Consider the following 14,195-nt stretch of genomic DNA (forward strand, 5'->3'; position numbering starts at 1 on the left):
CCTATGACATATAATTTCTCATCTAGCATAGAACCTACTTTCTGAATCGAGTTAAGGGATTTTGAATCACTCTATTTCTTGATCGAACGAGTCCATTTTTTAATGCTCTTCTGCATTAGGCCATCTCCTGTACTGTGTCATTTATGCTAACCATTTTCTTTGGAGGTCAAACTTCAGACCCAATTGCAGACATGACTGCCTCCTTATCCTTTGATGGTGCAGAAGATATGTTACTTGATCTCAGGTGTTGTCTGATACGAGTATGTGCCTGACACGGGTATGTTCAGTTTTCAAGTTTTCCATGTATTTCAAAGGTCGTTGGAAGGTCATATCACTATATCCAAATCCGGGTACTCATCGGATACAGATAATTGAAGAAAATTGAAGAGTCGGAATAACAGAGTGCAGAAAGTACTGCTACTATCACTCATTTTTTGAACTTCTTTCTACACCTGTGCACATATTCAGTTGATGTTCTTGAACCACGGGTCCATTGCTGGGCCAGCCATGGAGCCTGATATAGCTGATGCAGTACCGGGAGAAGGTAACTGATCTGTATCCCGTTGAGAACTATGGCCGCATGTTACACTTTTCATTACATATGATTTTTTTAGAATCTGTTCTTTGTATGGGAATGAAGGGAAGGTTAATTCATTCCATTGATTCTTTTTCCAGTAAGAAATAGAAATTATTTTGAGAGAAATACTTTTATTTTCTTATGAGAAGAAAACATCACGTTTCTTGTTACCTGGTGAGGACTTACTCGAGTTCAAGCCTCAACTCGAAATTCGACTTAAGCTCCATTGAGTTCACCATGTTCAAAACTAGCTTGAAAGATGTGAAAGTTTCAGCTAAAGGAGAAGGGGCGAAGACAGGTATCCTATAAACTCGGGCTCAAGCAGCAAAAAGGAAAAAAAAGTACTAGTTCAAAATAAATTTGAAATTTGTTTTATTTTAGAATTTAAACTCAACCTAGATAAAACTTGCTATTGCCAAGCATTAGTATAGTTTTCTTTTTCGGATTTGGCAAATGCATGGTCAGAATAATGCTTGATCAAGTGTTCCAACGATGCTGAAGAAGCTAAGCACATGATCGACTTCCATAATCGAGAAACGAGTGTACTTTCTCATTAATGTGAAGCAAGAATTACAGACCCGTCGTACAATTTTTTTCATCAAGTCATAGTAATTATTCCAGTTTGAGACGCGTAGCCACAATATCATCACGGAGACATTCATTACGGTGAGTTTGGATCAGTTACAGCCATGAGCAAATAAGAACTTGAGATCTAGAAGGAACGGCATTTTGCCCAAAAAAATGGATCTGTGTACTTTCCGGTGAGTGTTTGTGATGAAAAATACTGATTTGCAGCTTCCGGACAATGAATTCCGTCCCAGTTAACATATTCGGAACTATTATTGCCTCTGAGTTCTTTGGCTGTCATTGTAGTTCCATTCAAGACTTCTGTTTTCCCACGGCCAATCCGTCTGTCGTAATTCAACAGTGAATTTCCATATCCACAGCAAACCATTATTGGCTGCTTGAATCCTGCAAAATTGTAAGCACTTCAAGTTATTCCATTTCCATTGTTTTGTTGAGAACGGAATCAAAACTCTCGAAAGTACTAAACCGGACATACCAAGTTTAGAATAATTTGCTACAAGGTTGGATTGTCAACATACGTAAAGTTCGAATCCACAAACTGGCACTGCAATTTCTTACACAGGGAAGGAAGTTGCAGATTGAAGACTTTAGCAGCTTGGTTATGCATGCTGACACATCCTAGCTCGTCGAGGCTTGATGAATCGGTTCTGAAAATGGCGATATTTTGAGCTAAGCATCCGAGAGATCCAACTATATGAATTTTGCCTCCCTCACCATTCTCATAGCCTGTAATTCTTAAGCATCTTTAATATCGGTTTCTACAATAATAGAACGGAATCCGTAATTCCAAGCCAAGGATAGACTCTCCAAAATTTCCCAGAGTTCCGCATCAATAGTCGAGCACCTCCCGATTGCCTTAGAGAAGCCAACAATCCATTCGCTTTTATCGTCACGAAGAACACCCCACACATCGACATGCCATCGTTATTTCTACGAGCACCATCCGTATTGAGCTTTATCCATCCAAGAGGTGGAGGCTTCCAACCGGATGAACGAATAATCGAACCCGTGCTCCTTAACATCATAGATCTGTGGCGCATTGCTGCACTTTTGGCTTCAGCCTCGAGGCGTTTGGCGATCTGTAAAATGCTTTCTTCTGCAGTGAAATTAGTATCAAACAAAAGCATATTTCATCTCGTCCAAAGGCACCAAATCACTGAGTCGAAGAGTAAATCCCAATCCTCCTCAATGTTCGGAAAATTACATAGCTTGGTGAGGTTCGTTTCAATCCACTCGCCAAGTTCCATATTAAGAAACTTAGTCATTCTCTCCCTTTCAATCAACTGCTACCACACCATGCGAGTATATGGGCTCTCTGGAAGGATGTGAGAGATGGTTTCATAGGCCGCACTGATATAACTAAATTATAATAAATATGAAATTAACAAATATATAATCATCTCAAATCATCAAGAATAAAATAAATCGTAGATGTGGAAGCGTATCTGAATTAATTGATAGGTTGAAATTATTGAATCTTTATTTGGTTGTGATTTTCCAAGAAGATAGAATTACCTTAAGTATAAACTTTCTGATAAAAGTAAATACGAGATTGTCTATTTCATGTGGACCATAACCCCTTTATATAGTTGATTTAAAAATCAGTTATTGTTTATACTTATAACTCTACCCCTCATCAAATTATAAATACAACTTTAATAGTATCTACACTTTTATTTTCATGAAACTTCTAATACCTTATGACTGTATAACATAATTGGTCACTTAATTTATCTCATATTTTATGAAAACAATGTGCATTATAAATATATGTGCTCATAATTATGGATTTTAATCCAACAATCTCCCAATTGGGTAACATAAGTTTTCTGATAAATGTATAGCCTTATAAGCTCAAATTTTGTATCAACATTGTCTATAAACACATAATCACTTGAATTTTCTTTAAGAACCAGAAACATAATGTCAATGTGCTTAGACTTAAAATGTTTCTGTTACATATGAAAAAAATGACTGCAATTTAATTATCACAAAATAACTCAAGTGGTCTTTCTTATCAATCCATAATTAGTAGTTCATGTAACAAAATTTTGCATTCATATTCAATAATTCGGAGTCCATAAACCTGATGATATGTTACTTACTAGACCTTCGATATGTGAGCATGTAACACTTTTGTTCTTAAATATATTGTATGAATCAATTTGACTTATCCAACGATCCATACCTAAATTGCTTAAATATCTACTTAATATCCTAAAATTATATGCTATGTCTGAATACGTATAAACCTGAGTATACATTAAATTCTTTATTTATTTTGAAACATAAGGAACCTTTTACATTTCTTTAATTTCAAAATCATCCTTAGGTAATAAGGGGTATTATTTGGTTTAATCCCATTGAACTTATAATATATACAGTTATAAACCAAATTCATCTCAAAATCAAACGAGATAATCATTTAGTGAAGTTTGTTATACAATTAATGGGAGTAATACTTGAAGTTATAAATGGATTTATTTGATTTGCATATTATTAATTTTGTATCATTAGATACAATTTTTTTATTGCATCGTATAAAATATTTCATCAATGTTACTGTCGAGAAACACAATTTTAAAATTCAACTTATGTAACTTAATATCAAATATGAGAAACAAGTATCATAATTATCTTGAAAGAGCCTTTCAACGAAACAAAGAGAAAATCTCTCTTTATAAGAGATTTGGGGTTTGGATTTTGAATTGAGATATTCCGCAAATTTGATTTCTAGGTTTAGGGCTGGGATTTAAAAAATAAAGGGTAAATAAAATTAGGTTTTTGACCGTTGTGAAAAAGCGGGGGAAATGATCAGTAAATAATATATATGATGTTATTTGTATTTTAGGCAAACTACAACTTTAGTACCTCATATTTCACTTTTGTTTCATTTAGTCACTCAAATATAATGTAACGTTTAGTTTTCGTTTCATTTTGTTCATTTGTCATTAAAAATCAACGGTGATACTGACATATCACCATAATATAATGTCATGTCATCATCGAAAAAATAAAAAATGTTATGTCAACAGTTTTGTTAAATTTTTTAATAATGAGTGATCAAAATGAAATCGAAACGTAATATTATATATGATTTAAAAAAAATAATTAGGTTACAAAAATGAAACAAAAGTAATAGTTGAGATATTGAACATATAATTTACTCTTATATTTTTATAATGCATAAATTATAACATTAGTCACCAATCAGTCAAGCATATCACTTAATTTTTTTAATATTGTCCATCAAATTATTTGTATGTAATATTTGAAAAACAACTAATGTTGCAGTTAAATTTAGTATATTTACACATTTGGTCTCTATTACTTAAACATTTAATCAATTTGGTATAAATTTATTAAATTGAATTAAAATTAAGATTAAATTGATTGAATGTGTAAGTAATTAAGACCACATGTGTAAATATACTAACTTTTTTAATTATCACATATGTTCTTCAATTAAATGTTAACGACATATAATTTGATTAATAATATTTAAATATTAAATGATATAATTGATAAACTTAAATGATTGATGATTAAAATAAAATTTTCTCGTAATTAAATAGTTATGGGTGAACTTTACCTCTCTATTTTGGACATTGAATTATTCCTTGATAAAATCATTATTAACCGTATTTTTCTGTTTTAATAAAATAAAAATTTATTATAACTTTAATGACCCATAGAATTTAGCCTAATTTACCTATTTCAAAATAATTTAAAATTGGGTAAATTACATAAATGATCACTTATCTTTGAATAACTTCATTTTTCTCATTGAAATTTCAAACTAACGAATTGATCACTAATGTTATCGATTTGTAACAAATCAATTACTCAACGTTAACAAACGTCACTGAGATGACAAAATACTGATGCGAAGGATTAAGTCAACTGGTTTGGTAGTTTAACTATCAAAATAACAGGTCAAAACCCATCAGTGTTGGCTTCTTCTTCAGCTTCACTCGTTCAATCCCATGTGAAAACCCACGGCTCAATCTTCAAACCCCATTGATTCCAAACAAACCCATGGCTTAATCGAAAACTTTTCAGACTCGAGTTAAGGATCGAAATATCACATTTGCATTGTGTTGCAAAACTAGATCTTCTCCTATACTAAAACTCTATATAATTAAATAAATAAAGTAATCTCTATATTTTTTTCATATAAGAATATACCCATGTGATGGAGTTTCATCTGAGTTAGAGACCATTTCGTAATCTTCAAGCAAACCCATGTCCATCAACACAGGTTTCGGGAATACAATCTTTTTTTATTTGGCCACCATGATTGATGCTTGCAGGTATTGATTTCTCTCTCTCTCAGATGAAACTCCATTTCTCGTGTGTATTTTTACTTAAAAAAAATAGATGCTGCTTTGTTAATTTAATCAGACAGAGTTCCAATATTAATTAGCTTTATTTATTGTTGGAGAAGATCTTGCTCTGCAACATATAGCACATATGACGTTTCAATTCATTAACTCGAGTGCAAAAGGTTAGTATGGAATCGATGAGATTTGAATATCGAGCCATGAGTTTTTATATGGGATTGAATGAATGAAGCATTTAAAAAGAATACAATACTGATAGGATTTGACATGTTATTTGACGGTTACACAGCCAAGCAAGCAAACGTAATCCTTTACATCAACATTATATTATATTCAAATGATCGATTTGTTACAAATTGATAATATTAGTGACCGATTCTTTAGTTTTGAAATTTCAATGGTAAAATAAAAATAAGTAAAGATAAGTGACCATTTCTGTGGTTTACCCTATATAATTTAATAATATTGACGTCAAAATCCCTCATGCGTGTATGTATACCAAATTTAAACCGGGAAAAAAGGCCAAAGCCTGAGATGGACCCCCAACAAACCGGCAAACCCGGTAATTCTCAAGACTCAACCGGTAATAGAGTCAATAATTTTAAATATGGAAATCTAGGGTACAAAAATTCCCAAATTCATCGAACCACCGCCTCAAAACTGTCAAAACTCTCATCATCCAATCCACACTCTCGAAATCCCAATTCATTCCTCTTTGGGTCTGTTTCTCTTATTTATAAACTCTTACCAAAGCCTCGTAAAAGACTCTTCTTTTCAAACATCTCCTCTATCATTCCCTCTCTTTTTTCTTTTGTAGTTTTACACCTTTGTTTCCCTAATTTATTTTTTGAAAACGTGTTGAACTTGATTAGGTCTGGTCGATCTGGTTTTGTTTTGGATATTCTGTTCATTACCTCCAAATAATTATTGATTTCTCTAATTTTAAAACCCTATTTTGTTCATGAACATGTTGGTTTTGATTGAATTTTAGTAAAATACGATCTGGGTTTTTCGTTTTAGATATCTAGAGAAACAATCGAATTTCTTGGCGAAATTTCGGGCGAGAAGCAAAAAATGGAAGTGGCAGAACAAGGTGGCTTGGAAGGGAGCCAACCAGTTGATCTTTCCAAGCACCCATCTGGTATTGTTCCCACTCTCCAGTAAGTCTCCTTGTTGCCTCTCTTTTCTTTGATTTTGACGCGTGCAATTTTATAAGCAGAATGGAATGCTAGAGGGTGGATGGTATGATCTTTGGGTTATTGGAGATACGTGTTCAATAAAATCATTGGGAAAAAAAGTTTTTTCTTGGGAGCATGGATCTGTAATTGGTGCTGGACCTTTTCTTGATGATAAGTTCGTGGAGAGGTATTTCTTGCGTTGGATTGTGTAAGGGAATTTGGTTAGGGAGATGGGCTTTGATCAGATATGTGTGAAGAAGGTGATTTAGTTTATATGGCATGTGAGCGTGTTTGAGTGTTCAAGACAGATGCTGGACCATAAGAAAATCATGCATTTTGTGCAGCAAAACAGAGAAAAATTTTCAGGTTTTGTAGGATAAACTGGACCACTGTTAGATCTTATTATCAATGTACATTTATTAAGCTTATTATACACACACACATACATACATATATACATGTGTGTAGACAGACACATAATCAAACATGCTTATATAGATTACACCGTGCACCTCAGGCAATATTAGAGTTTGAGTAGCTAGAGTGTTCCTTGCATCCTTGACAAGAATGATCTTAATCCTCTATAGATGACTGCAATTAGTATATGGAAATCTTAGTATTAGCATTATTGTTTTTTAGGAACATTGTATCAACTGTGAACTTAGATTGCAAGTTGGATCTTAAGAAAATTGCACTGCAAGCTCGAAATGCCGAATACAATCCCAAGGTATGCTTGGGATGGTTAATTCTTGTTATTATCTTTTTTCTTGTTTGTGCAATTTCTGATCCTGTCGCTGGTATACACTTGCTAACCTTTTATTTACAAAATAACCCTGCAGCGTTTTGCTGCTGTTATTATGAGAATCAGGGAGCCTAAAACTACAGCTTTGATTTTTGCTTCTGGAAAGATGGTAATTCCTTACTCGAAATTACAGTCGCATGCATTTATTTTGTTGCATTCAGCTAGAAAGTAACTAGAGCTTGCAGCAATTGCTTGAGCCAAACATGTTTTCACTGTTCAATACTTCGGTTACTGAAACAATTTTCTTTGCTTCTTCAGGTCTGCACCGGTGCTAAAAGCGAACAGCAGTCTAAACTGGCTGCAAGGAAGGTACTTATAAATCTTTGAGATGTTTGCATCCTAAATTCTGTTCAATTAGCTCTGTGCCTCCATGATATCTATTATTGCCATTATGATGCAATGCAATCATGAATTTGACTAAACAGACATTATATATGTGCTTTTTAGTATGCCAGAATTATCCAGAAGCTTGGTTTTTCCTGCTAAGTTTAAGGTTCTTCCTCAAATTCCTTTTCTTTTCTCGTGTAAAACATGCTCATAGGTTCTGGTTTATGGACTATATATCTTGCTTCAATAGTAGTCTGTTCTCATTCTTTTTGTTTACACTTTTTGTTGTCACTGACAGGACTTCAAAATTCAGAACATTGTTGGGTCTTGTGATGTCAAATTTCCTATCAGACTTGAAGGTCTTGCCTACTCCCATGGTGCCTTTTCAAGTGTAAGTGGCAGTTCCAGTTTGTTGAGTTGTTTCCTTTTCTGTTAGAACATTGGTTGCTCATGTTTTTATGGGTGGACATTTGGGATGTCTAGGTTCAACTTCCTGACTTCGTTTTGCCGTTCTGAATGTGTTTATGCACATACAAAGTCTTCTTCTGTGTGCCCCTTAAATTCCATGTAAAATCCCTTATGGCTTTGAAGCTCAGGGAACAGTAGCTAAAATTTTTAGTCCTAATTGTTTTGAAATACCTTTTCTAGCAATATTGAACTAAGCTTTCATCTGGATGGTGTACTTCCTTGGAAGTATGAATATTTGGGGCTTGGAATACATAGGTTTAGATCCTCTTGTTAGAAGTCAAGACTTGGTTTGCTTGGGTTAATGATTGGGACTTATCTTAATGATGTTTTCTGCAGTATGAACCAGAACTCTTTCCCGGCCTAATATATCGAATGAAACAACCAAAGATTGTGCTTCTTATTTTTGTGTCGGGGAAGATTGTGATTACTGGGGCTAAGGTGATTATGTTGAACTGTTGTTCATCTGTTATTGATAACACCAACAAAACTTTACTAGTTCTCTTTGTTTGAATATCTCAGGTGAGAGATGAGACATACACAGCCTTTGAGAACATATATCCTGTCCTTACCGAGTTCAGGAAGAACCAACAATGGTCATAAACTATACCCTTACTCTTTTTTGTAGTGGTTAACTAGTTATGTTATTCTGACTCTTTATATTCCATGAAGTATCCATGTTTCACAATAGTGTCCAACACATATTCAGTCATGGATGTGGGTGTACTATATTAAAATATATGAAAGAAGAATTAGGAAAACTTGAATATGTTCATGGCGGATGCATATTCTAATCCGATATTCACCCCCTAGTTTGAGCAACATATTTGACTAAGCTTGAACTTTGCATCTAACTGATCCGTAATTTGGTGGCAGATATACCATTGGATGGGACTTTGACTCTGTTGTGGATAGGTTTTCCTTCGGGATTGGATTTGAAGTGTGAATATTTGAAGAATGGGGATTGGAACCTTGCTTCTTTTGGCTATGGTTGTCACACTTTTGTCCTCTTTTTCTATTAAAATCAGCATGTTGCTGCGCTTAAATTGATGGAAAACTCAAAAGGGAAGAAACTGAGGAAAAAAGGGGTTGTTCTGGGTTTTCTGTTGTAGACATTTTGCTTTCAATTAAAATGAGCTATGTTAAAATTTTGACCTTGATCGTTCCTGTTTTTTCCATCTCGGATTCCAGAGATCACTTTATGCTAGAAAGTATTGAAAATATATTACTTTTGAGTCCCAGATCGGTTGAATTTATGGGTCATGAAGATGAAACAATTGGGCTAAACTTTTAAAGTTAGCAATTGACTAATCATGTTTCTTTCGACTCTTTCATTGGATGTACAAATTCTTGCAGCGTAATGTAGCTGATGGCTCCATTGTTTCAATATCTACAGAGGGGTTTAAAATGCTCCAAATCTTCGTATTCTTTGTATATTCGGTATTCAATCCTCCCCTTGGGGAAATTAGTGCATTTATTTAACAGATTTATATATATACACACACACATTTATGGTTAGAAAACTATTTTCTAATGTTCCACAAATACATATATAAAATATATTTTAAATCATACAAAGACAATAATGTATTATATACCCTGTTCTAAACTGCCTCTACGTTAATTTAATTATTTTCATCTAGATCCGAGCTAAAGGTACTTTATTAATTTGAACACTTCTACTATTAACGTATTATAAAAAAGGTATATTTTGTAATGTGAGAAAAAGGAATAAGAAATTTCTCAACGCATATGAAGCAATAACTTGTCACACGAAGATAGTGCTTAATACCTAATCAATAATCTATCTTCGTATCATATTTTTAATACATTTATATTGTATATATTTGCAAGACCAATATAGAAAAAAAAATACAAAATAAGATATTATTAAGGGTCACCTTTGTTCCTTTAATAGACCTAATTTATAATTTTCGCCTTTATCATATTTTCATATCAATTTAACAATTAAAGTTTAATTAAGGATAAGATATAGAGAAAATATCAATTTAACCTTTAAAGTTTAATTAAGTGTAAGATATAGAATAATGCAATTGAGCAACTTCGAAGACTAAATTGATGATAAAATACGATAGGGGCGAAAGTGATAAATTTGGTCTGCGATTGTTATTCCTCAACTTTTGCAACGCCAACATCTGAACATATATTAAGCTCTTAATCAAGAAATATTACATATATAGATCTGAGAGACTAAAGCACTATTATATTTTTTTTCCATGACTACTTGAATAGCAGCCACAGCCGCTGTGCGTAAGCCACAATGATAACAGGTTTTCTGATTATAGCTTTTTATTCTAACATGTTTGAAGAAAGATTCCACCAATTGCTCTAGAAAAATTTTTCTTGCAGAAAAATGCAAGTTACAATCCTTGGAAAAGCTTCCTTTAGAAATCTTGTGAAATGAAATAGATTTACTGTGAAACCAAACGTGATGTAGCAAAAGAAAAGTGAGACCAAAAGGGTTCCTCCATGCATGCACTCATAGCATAAAATGATATATCCTTCAGAAATCCCTCAAGAAGACCTCACCTATAAAAAGGAATCAAGGCCCCAAAAAAAATCAAACAAATTTAATCTTACCAGCATCATTCGTAACATTCATCACCAATGCCTGCTGACTAGACTGCTGGTGGATTGAGCTTGGTTGCTGCTGTAAGCTGCAGAAGTAACACTATTACGACCAGCAGTGATGGTGGGCACGTACCCACCCTGAAATTTAAAATTAATTTATTAAGTACTCAATTTTTATACATGTACTCCCCCTAAAATTAATTTGTGCCTATCCTGAATTTTTTTGTGTCCACCTTTGGTTTATTTATACTCAAAAGATAACTAAAAATGTCTATTGTAAAAATTATTTATGTTTGGGTTTAAAAATCCATTCATCAGGTCCTTAAAAAAACAAAAAAATATATCTAGTTAAAACTCAAATCCAATATGTAACTCAAATTTAATATACAATTCAAATCCAATACCCTTAACTCCAATAGCAATCGTAACCAATCAACTCAACCCCCAATCCCCTCAAAATTCACTTTGTACCCAGTACCGGAAAATGACAAAATCATTATCTATTCTCATATTTCAGCGGGGTTAATCTAGAAAAATTCCAATAACTTAATAAGACTATAACATGTAAAAAGAAATTGTAACACAACCTAAATATTTACAGAAAAATAATCTACAAACCTACAAAAAAATAGATAATAATTAACATAAGAAACTAAAATAAATAGAGCAAATTTAAAGGAAATGTCAAACCTTTATTGAGAATTTTCGATTACGATGAACATCTACAATCGTAAATTTGTACAGTAAGCAACTTCACAACGGCGAGTGGATAAAGATTCTCTAAGACCGCATGGATCAAAAGACTGTGAGCAACTTTCTAAAAATCAAAATATTATATTTGAATTAATTAATATATATCAAACATAATATCAAAATAATATATATATATAATCAAATAAATTTTTTATGCATACTAAATCAAAGAATTAAAATTTACAAATACTAAATCAACATAAAATCAAATCACTAAATCAAATCTATATTTTATAACATTAATTAATAAATACATTTTAAAAATTAAAATAATATATTTGAATCAATCAACTGATAAAAATCTATAAATACTTTTGAATAATTAATAAAAATATTAATATTACTAATCGCAACCTATTTCTTAATAACGATAACATTCTTGGCGAAACTTAAAATGTTAATAGTATCATAACATTTACCAATTATAATTCATTTTCTTAACTTGTATAACATTTTATTGCAACCAGTTTTGTTACTTTGACTGATAACTTTTTCGGTTATGATTTATAATATTTTGTGCTCCACTTTTAACCTATTGTCATTTTTTACTGGTCACGTCGTTTATTAACCTTATTTTAGGTGTCTCATAGCAAAACTTCCAGTTATAGACAACTTGTTTTGTACGAGGCATCTCCAATAGTTCCGAATATATTACAGGGTCGACCTTGTTGTCTCATCCGACTGGGGAAGCAAGAGAAGAAACTCAAGCTAAGATTGATGGACTGCACCAGAATATACTCTCAAGTCATATCGGATATCTAACGGATATGAAAACAAAAGATAAAATTTTGAGAATATTCTAAAATAATTTAAAAATAATATATATCTAAAAATATTCATTAAATAATCTAGAGATTTGTAATATTTGATATTACATCTAGAATTATCTAAAAGATTCTCAACATTTATAAGATTGATAGCTAAAATATTGACATGTATCAATAATCAATGAACACTAAAATATATAAATATGACTTTGGATTTATCAGTGTTACTAGAGTAGTGAAGAGTGTATCCACCTTAAAATTTAGTTGTATCCATCCTTTTATCAAAATTTTATGTAATTAATATATATGTGTGTTCACCCTGAAAAATATTTTTGAATCCGCCACTAAAAATCAGGTGCTTGGTCACCAAGTCCTATACCAGGTTGGATAGAGAATGATGTGCTTTGAGAATTGAGCTCCCAACATAAGATCATAAAAGATTAATTATCATTTTCTCTCATGAAAAAAAGTTAGTAGGAGTTTCCACCAACTGCCCAAAAAACAGAAGGAATTAGACAAATTCACAGGAGTATTTGGTAGTGGTAATGCTTTCCAAAACACTTTAACCAGAATATGAATCTATAAGAACTGAAGGGGTTGAAGCACCAGACAAACTATGAGGTGGAAGATTTAGAGCAGGGGTTGTTTGGCTCCCAATTGATGCTGTTGTAACAGAAGAATTAATTGCACTATTTTTTTACGATGGAGTCTTTACAATATCATATTTACTATCCTGGGAATCAATATATTTAACATGATATTGGGAGGAACTACCCTGCTGATTATATCAAAACAAGACCTAATCTTATACATTGAAATTGTTCATCAATCCATCAACTAATGATAAAAACAATTTATTTTGGAAAATGACACATTTAAGCATCTGACTGAATAATTATATATTTATATATATAAACAGAGAAAAAGATAACATACATTTAAGGTGTTGGCACTTCCAAAGAAGTGGATATACATGTTGAAGATATACTTACCAAGGGACTAATTTAAAACATATTGAAGTGGAGACATTTCATAAAGGAAAAACTTGACAGTGGACTAATTTGTACCCCCTATGTGTCCAATGAAGATCAAGTTGCAGATATACTTACCAATGGACTTCCTGAGAAGTATTTTCAGAAATTAGCAAGCAAGCTGAAGATGGAGAACATTCATTCCCAGATTGAGAGGGAGTGTCAGAAAATAGATTCCTAATTTAGAAATATTATGTGAATATTCTTTTAGTAGTTGTGATCCCTAACTTTAAGGGGTTATACCTATTCCTAGAATTAGTTACTTTCCTAGTTTTAAGAGTTTCCTAAGTTAAGATTACAGTCTGTGTATAAATGTGTAATAAATCATACAGAGTAAAAATAAATTTTACAGTGAATTACTCAACTTTTAACATGGTATCAGAGCTATTTTAAGCTTATTTATGGGGTACTGTAAATCTATGTTTAAGTTACCTCTTCTTCTCACTAAATCCTTCCCTTGAGTGTGTATTGTTAGCCCACCAAAAACATGGTTGGGGTGGTCGATACCAGTTGCTCTGAAACTTTTAGGGAGGCACAATGAGTGAAGGAAGTTATTTTAATCCGGTGGGTGATTTGCAAACTATACAAGTTGTCCATAGGTTGAATGAAAAAAAACTACCTTAAATGGTCTCAAGTAGTTCGTACATTTCTAAATGGTAGAGGTAAGTTAAGCCATCTTCTTAGAACTTGACCTAAAGAGGGAGATCCTAGGTTTGATTCTCGGGATGAACAAGATTCATTTAGTAATGTCCTGGTTATGGAATTCAATGGT

General features: G+C 32.6%; 1 pseudogene; it reads left to right on the plus strand.

Moving 5' to 3' along the window:
- The first annotated feature begins 6,161 nt into the window (after positions 1 to 6,161).
- On the plus strand, positions 6,162 to 9,521 carry LOC120123422 (annotated as a pseudogene).
- Positions 9,522 to 14,195: the final 4,674 nt, after the last annotated feature.

The sequence above is a fragment of the Hibiscus syriacus genome, unplaced genomic scaffold, assembly GCF_006381635.1.
Source record: "Hibiscus syriacus cultivar Baekdansim isolate YM2019G1 unplaced genomic scaffold, ASM638163v2 tig00110393_pilon, whole genome shotgun sequence".
NCBI lineage: Eukaryota > Viridiplantae > Streptophyta > Magnoliopsida > Malvales > Malvaceae > Hibiscus > Hibiscus syriacus.